This window comes from Excalfactoria chinensis, chromosome 7 (genome assembly GCF_039878825.1).
Source record: "Excalfactoria chinensis isolate bCotChi1 chromosome 7, bCotChi1.hap2, whole genome shotgun sequence".
Lineage (NCBI taxonomy): Eukaryota > Metazoa > Chordata > Aves > Galliformes > Phasianidae > Excalfactoria > Excalfactoria chinensis.
This window is the reverse complement of record NC_092831.1, coordinates 12632987-12647436: the sequence shown is the minus strand read 5'-3', so window position 1 is coordinate 12647436 and position 14450 is coordinate 12632987. Positions and strand designations below refer to the sequence as shown.

Below are 14450 nucleotides of genomic sequence, written 5' to 3'. Positions count from 1 at the left end.
CTTCCTTGGGTGCAAGTGAAGGAAAGGATGATATAGAATAGAAGAATTATAACACAAAATATGTTTCACAGATTGTTTTCTTCTTCCCTTTGGAGAGCAAAGACTGATAAGGATTGATTGGTTGACATTGTGTTTACGTTTGTCACCTAAGCATAAAATACTTGTCATGCATTCAAATAAGTTTGTAGTGCACTGAGCATGTGGGGGTGTCTGCCATCATCTGATGTAGGCATGCTGTAGCTACAGCTTCTGTGAAGCCTTTTCCTGTGGCTACCATCATAACCTCTGCTACTGTATGTATTTACCTTGTTACTTAAACCATGCACTGATATGCACTGATCCTGTCCAAGCAGTAGGCGGTGCACAGGTCTCAAGAGATCAATTAGTCCACCCATCCAAAAACCTAACACAGGCTGATCTAACCAGTTCTTGAGGGTGAGCGTGGCTGAAGACTCTACTTGTCCCTAGACACCCTGTTATAGGACTTCATGATCCTTCTTCCCTCTTGTTAGCAAGTTTTATATAATGTCTGACCTGAATCTTTCCTGCTGCAGCCCATTTCTTTTTGCCCTGCCCATTAGGAGGACATCAAATTATTTTTGCCTTTTTTTTTTTTTTTTTTTTTTTCCAAGTAGTAAGTAATTGAGAGCCCTATCCAGTAGCTGAATGTAAATATAGCAAAAATTGATCCTCTGAGGACTTCACAAGTTGAAGTGACACCTAAAGTCGTAACACTCCTTGCTCTTTTGTAGTCCAAACAATCCCAAATTTACCATTGCTCTTATGACATAATTTCTAGAACTGTAATAATCCTTTAGTGTTCTCTGGATTTTCACTAGATGGTCCATATTCTGCTTTAACAGCACTAAGGTAGAAACAATTATCCAGTTGAGTCTTTGTTAATGCTGAGCAGTGCAGAAAAAATTTTAGCCCTCTTCAGGAGATAAAAGACGCCAGACATTTCAGAGTGATGTTTGCCCACTCTTTCATTTATTTGTTTATTTTTGGAGCAGCAAAAGGTTATTAATTTTATTCAACTCACGGTCCTATATAATCTCAGCGTCCTTCAGAACTGCTCTCTAGTTAGTCCTCCTTCATCCTAGATCTGTGTAGTTGAAATGACTGCCTTGGTGAAGAAACTGTACTTGGCCCTATTTAGTTGCATCATTTTTTTTATTTTTATTTTTTAACCAGTCTTCCCCTTTCAGATAAGCCTGCAGATGTAGTAAGTGTTTCCTCTATTGGATCCTTCATGCTGTTACTGATTTAAGTTCTTCTGCCTTGATTCTTAGAGAGAGCTCAAAGAAAAGTGCTGCAAGAGCAGCTTTAAGGCTGTCTCTGATGGACTTAGGGCTAGGACTGTCCCTTCTCACATATAACCACATACAGGATGGGAGAAGAAATCCCCATCGTTTCATTGCAGGCGTCTGCACTCTTTTCCCAACTAAAGATATTCTCAGCAAGGCTGAATGTGACCTTTCCTGATGGATCCAGGCCTCCAGCCTGAACACTGAAACATTGCCCTAGCCTCCCCTTTTTCTCCTGCTTCTCTGATCTAACATTGATGTGGCCACTCACATTTACTCCACATTCCTCTCTAGTGGAGTCCCACAAACCTCCTTTCTCTTTGTCCTTCCCATCTTCTTTTTCCAGCTTGGATACTTCCTCCATTACGGCCCTTAAGGCCAGCTCTGCAGGTTTTGTTTGTTTCAGTTCAATTCCAGATCTCCTTGTGCTTCCTAGACTTACTGAATGGTTTAGCATCAGTAAAAGTAGCTCAGATTTCTTGTATCCATCATTTTCCTCCATGTTCATCTTTTTTCTGCCTTTCTCTTGTACTGACAATATGGGGCATTAGCCCTACCCTTAGCTTGAGCTTCTTTCCTCTCATTTTCCAGCTATGTATTGAGGTCATGCCCAGAATGTTTTTTGCTTTCTTTTGAGTCACACAAACACACGGTCAGATCCTTGTCTCTTGCTTTCATTTCTGTGATCTTTTTTTCCTCCAACCTTCCTGGCACAGACATTGCCTTACTTCAGTTGAGTCAAAATGAAAATGTGGAGAACATTTACTTTGATGGATGCATTAAGAACAGGTTGCCCTGAGAACTTCCATGTGCATCTTCCCTCCTATCAGTGTTCCCTGTCATTACCCAGGTGGATCCTGACCTGATTTTACTCCAATTCCCAGTCTTTGGGAGAGCTAAGAAAGCCTTATGGATGGATCTGATGAAGACACAATATACAGCATTGGCACGCAGAGAGCCTGCTGACACTTCACCCACATCACATCAGCGTCTACCCTGGTAATTTCACGTGGGTACTGAACTAAAGCTCAGAGGAATATTTGCATTTTCCACAAGTACTGTGCCATGAGCTAAACCCACCCCTCCAAAGACCCCAGCTCTTCTTGTTGTGTCAGATCTTCTCAGTCTGTCTGGTATCTTGTATGACCTTGCCCTGTCTGGGAAATGAAGCACTTTCCCTCTCCTTCTCTCCTTGTTAAGTGCACTAGGACCTGTCAGGATTAAAGGTACTGGGAAAGTAAGAGCTGATTATTATCCCATTCAAAGTGATATTAAAAGAACATTAAGATAGATCAGATGAGCATTGAAGAAAAGTAGGTAATAATAAAGTATTATATCAGCAGAGAAATAGCAGTTAAGTAATTAAAGAGAGGGTTTGCACAAGAGGAAGAAGTAAAGTTATAGGTGCTCCTGGCCTCTAGACCATTCTTTATTTAATATGGTGGTAACCTTTAGAGGATGTCAGTATGTCAAGCAGAGCACCAAGAAGTAAAGCAGAGTCTTTTCCTGCCCCAGAGAGTTCACATTTTAGGACATAAAAAAACCAATATTTCCTTAACATTGAAGAGAGGTGAATTCTGACAAGATTTAGGGCTTGAGGGAGGTTATTGGGCTAGTGTAGTCTGAACCTTTTTATAATAGCAGTGAAATAAGTTCAGTCAATGAAATTCCTGCTTGAAGGTTAACAGCTGTGCAAGGACTGGAGAAGAAATACCCCATCTTGATTTTAAATCTTTGACAATGGAAAATTGTTGCAGTGCCCAAGGAAAAAATCTGGGGAAAGAAAGAGCTGAAATTGTCTTTGCATAAGAACTTCTGTCTTTTCTGTCACAGGAAGGACTGTGTATTTCATGTATCTTTAGAAACGAGCTTCTGTAACCCTTAGGCTGCCTGGCAAAGATTTCCCTCAAGGAAAATGTTCTATAGTTGAAGACAGGTTTATTCCTCATCAGATTAAAAGCAAGAAACTTTAAGACTGGGCAATCATGCCTGAGATTCTGCAAGTTAGGAAATAATAGTTCATAGCCTCCTCTGACATACGAGGGCAGAAGTGTTGTCACCTACATTTAACCCACATTTGGAAAATATTCTTCATAGACAGGATGGCTACATCATTTCTAAGAAAAACATTTCTGCAGCCCCCATAGCCTGCAGGGAGGACTCCTACATAAAACTGAGCATACTAAACTGCCATGACCTGATCCAGCTGCCATCAGCATTCTCTTTGCCAATTCTCATGGATTTATTTCTTGCCCTTTTTGCAGATGTGAAAATCTGCAGGAGAGCCATTGGCCTTCCCGTACTGCAGCTATACATGAGATTTCCTCTCTCAACTTTTTCTTGATGTTGCTTCATTTCCTTGGAGGTGTGTTCAGGCATGTGAAGCAAATATAAGGGGAAGGTGGTAATTCTGAGTGTTTAGATCAGATTAGATATTAGGAAAAATTTGTTCTTCAAAAGAGTGATAAGGCACAAGCACAGGCTGCCCAGGGAGGTGGTGGAGTCACCATCCCTGGAGATGTTCAAGAACCATGGAGATATGGCACTGAGGGACACCATCAGTGGGAACAGTGGAGATGAGTTGATGGTTGGAGTAGATGATCTGAGAGATCTTTTCCAGCCCTGATGATTCTATGATTTGATGACCTCAGCTTGAACAAAATCACATGACCATAAGGAAGATGGGACCTCTGGAGGTCATCTTCATCACCTTGCTCAAGTAGGTTGGACTGATTGAGCCTGGGCAGGGCCTTGTCAAGTTGGGAGCTGCATCTCTCAAAGAATGGTTATTCTACTTACTTCTCTGCTCCAATATTGGGCACCTGGTCCAATATTTGAATGCCTTCCTGGTGAAAATGTTTTGGTTTTTTTTTTCAGATTTCCAATCTGAATTTCTGTTGTTCCAAATTGTGTCTGTTTTCTCATCTAATCTGGTACCTTCGAGAAGAGTCTAGCTCTGTCTTCACTCTACCTATCCATGAGATGGCTGAAGACAGCAATAAGATCTCCTCTTAGCCTTAACAGTGATTTTAGCAGGAGGTGTACAAAAGATAGGATTAAATGTCTGCTTTAGCTCCCCAGGGTGGATTTGGACAGTGGTTGAGATTTTTGTAGTGGTAGTCAGATAAATATCAAGGGAAAGTAGCTGCCCAACCACAGGTTGAATAATGAGAGCAAACACTGCTAATAATAGCAAAGGCTCAGATATTCCTGTTTGTCATAGCCAAGACATTTATTGATCCAATAATCACCTCCAAGAGATGAAACTATTTTAAATCCAAGTCACAGGAAAACGGATTGTAGAAAAGCTTGGTTGTACAAGAACTATTTCCATTTACATTAAACAGAAGGAAAAGCAAAAAGAGATCTGTAAAGTTTTCAACTTTGCAAATGCAGATTTTTAAAAATCAGGAATCTTTAAAACTATGTAATGTTATTATTATACCTTGACTAATGGCTACTAAAATAGCCATTAGTCTCTTTATAACAAACAAAAGCATTCTGTTACAAGTGCTGGAAGCTCACTGTCATTCTACAGGCTATTTTTGCTTTCTGCTTTCACTTAATTTGGCTGGAAAACTGGAAGGCTTCAAATCCTGTCCCAAGATGTATTTCAGCAATGAAATGATCTTCTCCCTTTCTAGCTTGCTTTCCTAAGCTACAGGGCTTATCTATGCAAGATCTGTTTAGAAGTCTATGAGATGCACTAAATAACATAACAAAGCCAGCCACCTTTGTCAAAGAGAGGATGCAGAATTCTTAAGTTCTTATGAGTTGTGTAAAAACAAATGACCAAGTGATAACATTGGAATTGTCCTAAGAAGACCACTCTTAGTAGGCATCAAAGAAGCCAGCTTAGCAAGTTTGAATACCTTCTGAACTTTGATAAGAGGCGGCCAAAGCACCTCTGTTACTGGGAAAGGGAACTAAGCTGCTGGAACCCTTCAGAAACTGTCATGGTCTTGGTAAACCAAAGGCAATGCAGTGATGGCTGCAGGCTTATGTATTTCCTCAGAGCAGTCTGAAAGGCTCCACTCAGAGATTATTTGCAAATGCAAGACATACAGATGTGCGTGTGTGTATAACTGAGCTGCTGTCTGCGTGTTTAGGAGGATCAAAAACATACAGGGTGAATGTTGCAGTCTCCTCTGAAGTTGGCAAGAGGCTTACTACCATATCAGGGCTCTGTTTTCTGTTTGGGTTGGATCCAGTTATTTTTCTTTTTAATGGATTTGAGGAGGCCACTGAGATGGGGTTCCTCTGGTGAAATAGCACAGGCAGATGATCTTGGGAGAGTAGAGGTTGGAAGACGTGCACTGCTTCTCTGATCAACACCAGGCTGTGTTCCTGCAGGTGATCCAATCAGACGCAGGAGAGCCCAGGAACATTCACCTTCCGTAATCCTCAGTCCTTCGCATCACTGCCAGTTCTGCCCTTCCATTTGTGTAACTCCTTATATGGGATTTATCACTTCCTACAACAAGGGAGGCTTTTGCCTTCACTAACTATGTCCCAAGTGTTCCCAGTTTTTCAGCATGCTCTGCATTTCAGTCTGATTAGGCTATTTGTTCTGTTGTATTGTACAGACAAGGAGTGGCACTTAGACGCAAGAGAACATGTTCTCTCTTTATGCAGGAAAATAAGGGAAAATGTGCTCAGCTGGAAATGAAACAGCCTGGAGTTCAAAACTCACTTCTATGGATAGCTGTTCTGCATTTTCATACCCTTAGCAGCCATCAGTGCTAGCCAAGCTCTCTACCCCAGAGTAAATGCCCCTATGGCACTTAACAGTTTATGCTGCAGATACTGATGAGGCACTGAGTAGCCACACAAAAACATGGAGTTTGGGAAAGCCATCCAAATCTCTGCCATTCAGCCTGCCTTAACTTTGTCTGTTGCAAGCTTGGACCCCTTGAGTCTCTTTCCTCAGGCTGCCCTATTGAAACCAGCTCCCAGAGATGGGGTAAAACCCAGAAACCTCCTTGTTAACATTCAGTTGCTAGAGTTTGGAAACCCTGTGTGTCAGAATAGCCTCAGATGATGTGCCGGGCCCCTCATAATGGGTGGGTGGCAGCATGAGTAGCACTCCATAAGATTTATATCCTGCAGGGAAGGAGAGGGAGGGATCTTTGCCAGATATATATCTACCTATAAATGCATATGGCGTAAGTGCTAGAACCCAGCTGTACTCACATGTCTGTCTTTAATCTGTTCCCTTTTAAACCACTGTGCCTACATTGCCTTGAACTGGTTTTGTTTTTCAACTCCTGAAATGCACACACAGCATTCTGGGTAGATATCTCCAGTGTGTTGCTCCAGTCGTGGACTATACACCCTCTAGGGTTTTAACAGCATGCTCCAAGGGATGCTATAGGCCAGGGATGTGGGTTCCCACTAACACATCCTCCAAGCCTTCTGCATTTCAATGCGCTTCTGTGATTTCCAAGCAGCAGACAGCCACCTTGCATCATCACAACATGTGCTGAGCCCAGCACTCATTATTAGGCAGGGATTTGCTGTGTGCAGATCTGTGGCAGTGCAGTGGAAGGCAGATGCCACGTGGCTGCACCAAATTGGATAGAGAAGGAGCTTAAGTGGTCACTTGGGGGTCATCTTTTCCTGTTGAGGTGGCTTAGGGCCATGGCGCGCATGTGGGAGGTTGAACAGAAGTAGCAGTTTCAGGCTGTTGCAAGGCATTTTCCTGGAGGTCTCTCCACAGTGTTGGAGACACAACACACAACCAAGAGCTGCCCATTCAGGGACATACCTCTGAAGGAAGCAGTCCTTTGGAAGGTGACTGCTCCTTGCTGTTGCCTGTACACTTGAACACATAGATCAGTACTTTGCTTGTTTCTCCCAGTAGTGCATACATTGCATGCCCAGCACAGTGTGGTGATTTGCTGTTCACAACAGGTCTGAATCACACCAGCCCACAGACCAGAGCTGTCTTTTTTTTTTTTCTTCTTTTTTCTTTTTTCTTTTTTTTTTTTAATTTTATTTCAGTCCCCATACCAATGCTCTGTGTTCATCCACTGAAAAGATCTTTCTGTCTGGCTGGTCAGCCATCAGATTCACCAGGTCATGAAAGCAGGCTGACCTGGACATACCTAAATCATTATGATGTATGAGAAGTTAACCTTGTTTTTACCATTAATAAAGGGTGTTTTGGATTCTGGGACAGTCCTAGCAGTGGTAATTCGTACTTTATTTCCTTTAGCTCCACCTTGCCTATCTTGTCAAACCTTTTTTCAAACATTTGCTCAGATGTATCTGTGCCTGCAGAGCTGTATGAGCTTGGAAAGCTAAGTAGTCCTCATGAGTGCCTGGAGAAGGGCACCTCCACTTTCTAAGGAACCAATGTTTGCCATTCTGCAGGAGAAAAACGAAGTACAATAAAGGATGGAAGAAGCTGAGCAGCAAACAGATTTCCAAGACAAGCAGCATTAGCAAAGACCAGGTATTAGGATCAAGGTGGCAACTTGGTAACTGGTTACTAAACAGGATCTCAACTGAAGTTCAGGGGAGACATTTAGAGTAAATCATCCACAGGGACAGCTTCACTAGATGTTACACTTCCAGTTCAAGTGAATGCAGATAGAAGAGCAGCAACCCAAAGGTTTTAACTTTTCCTGAGCTTTGTAAACAAGCCATGATCTTGGGCACATCATTAAGGTGGGATGCAGCTCTGGATTGCAGACATCTCAGTGTGTCGCCTTGTAGGTGTTTGCATGTGGACTGGGTGTCTAGGCAGCAAAAATCAAAAGCTTGATTCATACCCACGCAGTGATTACTTAATGGAAAACTTCTTGAGGTAGGTAATTGAATCGTGCCCCCAGCCAATACAGTCAGTGGAGTTAGAGAGCTAGACACCTACATCTGCTCAGCTGACTCACTCTTGGGGCTCCACTGTCAGAAGTGACTAGACCCTCCATTGATTATATGGGAAGACAGATACCCACTGTGCATATAGCTACTACATCCAGATGTAATCTGTCTGGACCCAGATTCTCATATGGTGATATGAACAGCCCTTTCATCCCACCATAAAGTAAATCTAGAAACCTTCACTTCCTCCTAGGAAAGCTGTAAGGGATTGGTTCCTGATCTGTACAACACTTCAAAGCTAGCTGCTCTTTGAATGCTGAGTATTCATATTATTATAAACACACCGTGATTTGGAAATGCATGTAAGACATTGAAGAGTAGTAAACAGATGGGAGATGGTGCCAAGTAAGGCCACGCTGAAGTAGTGAGCAAAAATAAGTGTAAGAGACAGTCTGACATCTTCATAAAAAGAAAGACGCAGCCAGAATTTGAAGCATGTAGCAATGAAATGGGGTCAGGGAGGTGAACTGCCTTTTCTTGGCCAAGTTATTCTCTTATGGGGGCATCCCCTTCTGCAATCAGACCAGAAAATCCTCACTGCTTACCTGGCTTGGAGTCTTCAAGATGATCACAGCACAGCTCCAGTGGACAAGGCAGGAAAAATGATAGTGTTTATGATGAGCTGCTGCGTGGGAGAGAAGAGGTTTTAAACACATCCTTGAAGTCACTGGGTTACACCAGCTCTGGGCTAGCTGAACTGACAGGTACTAATTACTAAGAGAAAAGTGACTCACTGAAAACCAATAATACTTGTCTTATATCTAATTAAAACGGATGATTTACAGTCAAATAGAAGACTACAGTCTAAGCATGAGGGACATACAGGGTGTGATGGACAGCCTGCAACCCCACATATCTCATACAGAAATAAAAGTTCAAAAGTTGGGTGAGTAGTGCTCTGTTTTAATAAGCTACAGCCCAGAAAAGCTGTTCTGTAAATGAAGCAAAAACTGTATGTGGCAGGACCTTCTCCCAGTAAAACCACTGAACGTGCAGTTAGTGCTGCTAACAGCAAAACTCTGGCTTCTGAGGAGTCAGTATATTCCCCCTTTTTCAGTATCTTACAATACTACTGCTGGAAACTATTCCATGGGGAAGGGAGGACACCTGCATAAAGTAGTGAGAAAGGGACAGACGTAGCAAGCACGTAACACACGCTTCTGAAAATTCATGTATCCATTGAAGGCATTAGAACTGTCTCCTGTTAGTGTGATAAGAACGTATGAAATATTTGTAGGGATTTACACGTGCATGGATTATAAGGAAAGCTCTTGTATTTTAAGGGATTACAAACTCTAATAGAGTACATGCTACATAAGTAGTATGGAGAACAGTTCTTCATGTGCCATGAAAGAACAGAAATCAGAAGACAAATAACTGGCCATAGTCTTAGGTGTATTTTGGATGAATAAATATAATTGTCCTTTTTCAAGCATCCAGAGTTATCTCCTAGCATCCATAGAGTGACCTGCAGTCCATATGGAAACCAAGCTGGCAGTATTGAATTTGTCCTTATTTGAGTGACAGTGGCTTCACTGTACTTTGTGGGTATCAAAGCTCAGGATGTTTCTAGACCCCAGTTCACTATTTAACCTCAGCCAGCTCAGCACCAACCCCTGTTTTGGGAGGGGCAGCCCATCAGATCTCAGCTCTGAATGTCAAGCTGCTGACCCCTCTCAGCAGCCAGAGACATTTGCTGGGGAGCATCTCTGGGATGCACTGTCAGTTCAGCGTCATTTACTTCTAGTAAAAGGTGGCTGGGCCTTTCAGTTAACATTCCCTTTTCATGGGTACATTGATAATCCCCTACTTTTGGGTTATTTCTGTTGGTAAAGGACTTAAAGGCCCCACTGTACAGTTGAAGAGCAGTGTGGGACACTCTTTCCTAACACAGAGGTGTCCTCTGTTTGCCTTCCCTTCTCTCATAATTTCCTGAAATTGAGCCCTTGGTTTCCTGGTTTGCCTTGGACTCAGAATAGTAACAGCCTTAATCTAGGGGACTTCTGTGATCCTGGGGTCTGAGCAGGAGGCGTGAGTGATCGCTCTGAGCAGCAAACCCATTTATGCTAACTGTTTTACTCTCTGAGTGGCATCACTGAGGAAGGATGAGATTAGAAGGATATCACTGGCAAAGTGACTAAGAGATTTATCCTATTCATAGGCTTGGCTCGTACTTAAGGAATTTGCATTATTGGGATTTTTAAAAATCTGAGCTGCCTGAATCTGCCCTTCTTCCAGTAGCATCACAGGCATTCAAGGCCTACTTTTTCTTCTCAAGCTTTTACCTTCCCACACAGATACATTGCTTCCATTGCATTCTCTGTTTTTACACGCTTATTTCCAAGTGCCAAGAGTAGCACAGCCTTCTCCAAGTCATTAAGGTAATTCAGCGTCAATATATCTTCTCCAATGTTCAGCATGTATGGGCTTTTTTTTTCTGCTTTTGCTTAATTTCTTCCTGATTGGCCTAGTTAATTGTTGGGAAGAACTAAGAGGTGTACATCACCCTCTGACACATACATACAGATATGCAGACTTTGAAGAGTTAGATCTCCATGAAATGTCTAGGTTGGAGAACTCTTCTAAAAAAAGAAAAAACAAATAAATCATACTAGACCATATGTACAGCAAAAGAAGGCAGTAACAGTGCATTCAAATGGGACACAAGCACTACAGAGCATTAGCAGGTAATGAAGGAAAAATTAGCTCACCTCTTCCAACAACCAAGGATAGCCCCAGAGAAGCACAACATCTACTCAGAAAGCTCCTAATCCTTGGCTGCCAACCTTTAAATGAGGGTGAGGAGGAGTGGATCCTGGCTCTACCCCCTCCAGTCATTCAGGTGCACTGCATGCACCTGAGCTTCCTTTGTTAGCCATTCCTTCTCACCTGGTGCTCAACCATTAGTTCAGGCTGTGACCTGGCAATTCCACTCCACCATATGATGGATAAAGATGTTTCACTGCATCTGTTCTGAGGGAAAACCCTCAGGAGTACAGATCTCAGGGAGTCCTGCAGTAGAGGATGCAAGCACTGGCCCCCAACTCACAATGCCAAAGGAAATCCTGCAGTGACTTTTCTCTGCTCGGACTCTGCATTCAGCCTGCCTACTTCAGAAATTGTTTCAGCCAGAAAACATACTTATCAGCTAATAGAGGCTGACACCTTTCTGGTGTCTTCAGAGAGGTGGACAAGGGATGGGAATGGCTGGGCTGGGCTGACACAAATGAGAGGCTCTGGGTAAAGTCTGCGCAGAGTGAGACATGTGCTGCTGGAAGGCAAAATGTCTGTGGTGAACAAAGTCAGACTAATGTCAGTTCAGAAACTGTGTGTCCTCCCAGTGTGTTATCTCCCTGCTCAGTAACTGAGCCAGGAGCCACAGGGATGTACTGAGGAAAACAAAAGGTGTCAGTGAAAGTTGGATGTTAGGGAAAATTTCATCTCAGAAAGAGTGGTGAGGTACTAGAACAGGATGCCCAGGGAGATGGTGGGGTCACTGTCTGTTTAAGTGTTCAAGGAATGTGTGGATGTGGTACCGAGAGACATGGTTAGTAGGCGCAGTGGAGATAGGTAGACAGTTGGACTAGGTGATTACTTAGAGGTCTTTTCTGGCCTTGCTGATTCTGTGATTCTATGAAAGAAAGCAAAACCTCATCTACAGCTCTTTCTTTGGTGTGTCAGTGACTTTGTGATCTCCTGGTGGTGCTTGTTCATGAGCAAGCTGAGCTCATCTAAGCCCACGCTGCTACAGTGAGCAGCCACCTCAGCTTTACATTGCCATCTTTTCTTTTAAATTGCTATTCATTTCCTCTTTTTAAATTTCAGCCCATTCTCCTGCACTGTCTGACTGGGATCAGGTCCCACCACCAGAGTGTAAGGATGGCACCAAGTCCTTGGCTCATGCAGGAACCTGCTCCTGGGCACAGGGCTGGGCTTGTCCTTAAGCTGCCATGAAAGGAAAGGCAGTAGTGAAGGGACATGAGGTCTCCAGAGATCTAAACCCAAGCAGAAGTGTGAAATGCCACTGTGCTGGCGGGGAAGAAGGAAGAAAGTGTGTTAATGCTTCCCTGAAGCACGGTCAGGCCACAGCTTTCATTTCTCAGCCATCCACCTCGCTGTGCTATTCGGCAGACTGCAAATAGTAACACCTCCCTCCCGCCCTCCGGAGAGCAGGGAAGCAAAATTAACTATTGCAAAGCCCGCAAGGCACAAGAAACAAAGAGTGCACAATGTAAATTCTCACCTGCGATGTATTTTAGGCTTTCATTTAAAAAATATTAAAGCACAAAGAGGGATGAGCCGCCTCCCAGTGCGCAGAGCTGGGTGTGCGTACAAGGCTCAAAGCAGGCTCCGCTCCTCGAGTGGAAGAAGCGAGCCCAGCCTCACATTGTGCTTTAAGAGCCGTAGCACAAAAAGACGGGTTCTGAGGCTGGGAAGCAGCGCTGCCTTTCACTGCCACCATTGTTCCACCTTTGTTACAGCAGCTTGCTGCCGGCGGCAGTTAGGCAGAGTGAGTTTTGTTCTTGCTGAGAGAATGGGTGTAAGCACGGTTCTTGTGGATGGGTTGCTTTTTGCTGCGAAAACGTGGCTTGGCTCGGGAGATTTGCTTTTTGAAGGGGTGCTGCCATGCAGGGTGGGACCAGCTGGTTTTGTTAGAGGAGCAAGGGATACAAAGCATGGAGGGGATATGGGCTAGTTAGAATGCGTCGTGGTGGGAAAGCAGGATGCTGGCACTTGGAAGTCCGTGGCTTAAATCCCTGATCCACCAGAGCCCTCCCACGTGTCCTCCCCTGCATCCCTGCCCATGCACTGGCACCCGGGGACATCGCGCTGTTCCTTCTCCCCGAGGACCCCACAAAGGTAAAGGCATGAACCGTTACACATCCTCCACACAGTCAGAAAAAAGGAGACACACATGCCCGAGATAGCTGCTATTAACCTTGCCTTATTTTATATATTTTTACAGCTGCAGCAGATGTCTGTGAGCCTCCCTGGGGGGACGTTAGGTACTTACAGCCTTTTCAGAGCTGCCATAGAGGAGCTGATGGCTTCAGACCTGGCTCTGCAAGGCTCCCTGCTCACGGGCAGGCTGGCTGAAGCTGCCTTGATAGGGAATCGCCTGTGAGAGCACGGCGTGATTGCAGCAGCCAGGTCAGCGCCACTTGCCCAGCTCTAATTGCAAGCTGGGGACGTAAATAAGACAAAGGATAAATAATAAAGGATGCACTGGGAAGCCCCACAGGAGGAAATAAGGATATTATTATTGATTAATAAAGATAATAACAATAGTTGCTATCGACTCGGTCTTGCAGTGTAGGGCACACCAGCCATGTTGTGCTAATGCAGAAGCAGGAGGTGCCGCCACCCCTGCATGCCAATCATGCAGCTCACTTGGTCTCACTGAGCAGAGCTGGAGGCAGCACATTTGTAAGATGCAGCCTGAATATCACAAGATAAGTGACCTGTAGGACTTTCCCACTGCAGTTGGCAGCAGTAGTCCAGACATATTTTTCCATAGCATCAGAGTAGTGAGAATCAGCAAAACTGCCTTTGTGCATGCATGCATCCCACACTGGCCTTACTGGGCACCCCTATGCAAAGTACAGATGGTGTCCACACCTGAACGTTGCTCCCCTGGGCACCCTGAATGGGAGCACAACTTTGAGCTGGGACAAAGAGCAGCCAGGAGTGGGACAGCCCTGATGGGCAGCTTTGCCTCCCCTCAGCCCTGCTCCTCATCCCATGCATGGCCCCAGCATGGACTGCTCCAGTCACTTCTGCTTTGTCTCCTGCTTTACTCCAGTAGCTACATGGAGATCCCCTTGTCAAAATAAAGGGATTTCTCAGCCTCTGCAATTGCTTTATAGGGCAGGTTTGGGTGCTGGAGTGCCAAAGCCCTGGCATATCCTATCCTGCAGTTTGCAGCTGCTCCCTCTGCCTTGCTCGTGCATCATTTTGTACCATATGTGAAGTACAAATGAGAGCAGCAAGCTCTGAGAGGTGCTTGGATGTTTAATATATTAAAGATCACACAGCACTTGGGTAGCCTTGATTGAAGGCAAATGGGAAACAGCTCCATGTCACTATTAACACCTGCATTTCTCACTACTCATTGAGTGCTGCCTCTGCGTCTCTTGCAGATCCAGCGTAGATCTTGCACCAAGCAGCACAGTGATGCTGTGATACAGACTTGGGGCTTGCTCTGGACCTGCAGGGGCTCACCACGCCCTCCCCTTCCCTTCCCTTCCCTTCCTCCCC

General features: G+C 44.3%; 1 protein-coding gene and 1 long non-coding RNA gene across 3 annotated transcripts in view; one reads left to right on the top strand and one right to left on the bottom strand.

Annotated features, from left to right (window-relative positions):
* MARCHF4 (membrane associated ring-CH-type finger 4) overlaps positions 1-14450 on the top strand; it is an 81774-nt gene that overhangs the window by 10001 nt on the left and 57323 nt on the right. The gene's annotated exons all lie outside the window — the stretch shown is intronic.
* LOC140254919 (uncharacterized) lies at positions 7346-10978 on the bottom strand. The gene is made up of 3 exons (XR_011904338.1): positions 10904-10978; positions 8738-8817; positions 7346-7676 (listed from the first exon to the last, which is right to left on the bottom strand). It is a non-coding gene; the product is annotated as an uncharacterized lncRNA (long non-coding RNA).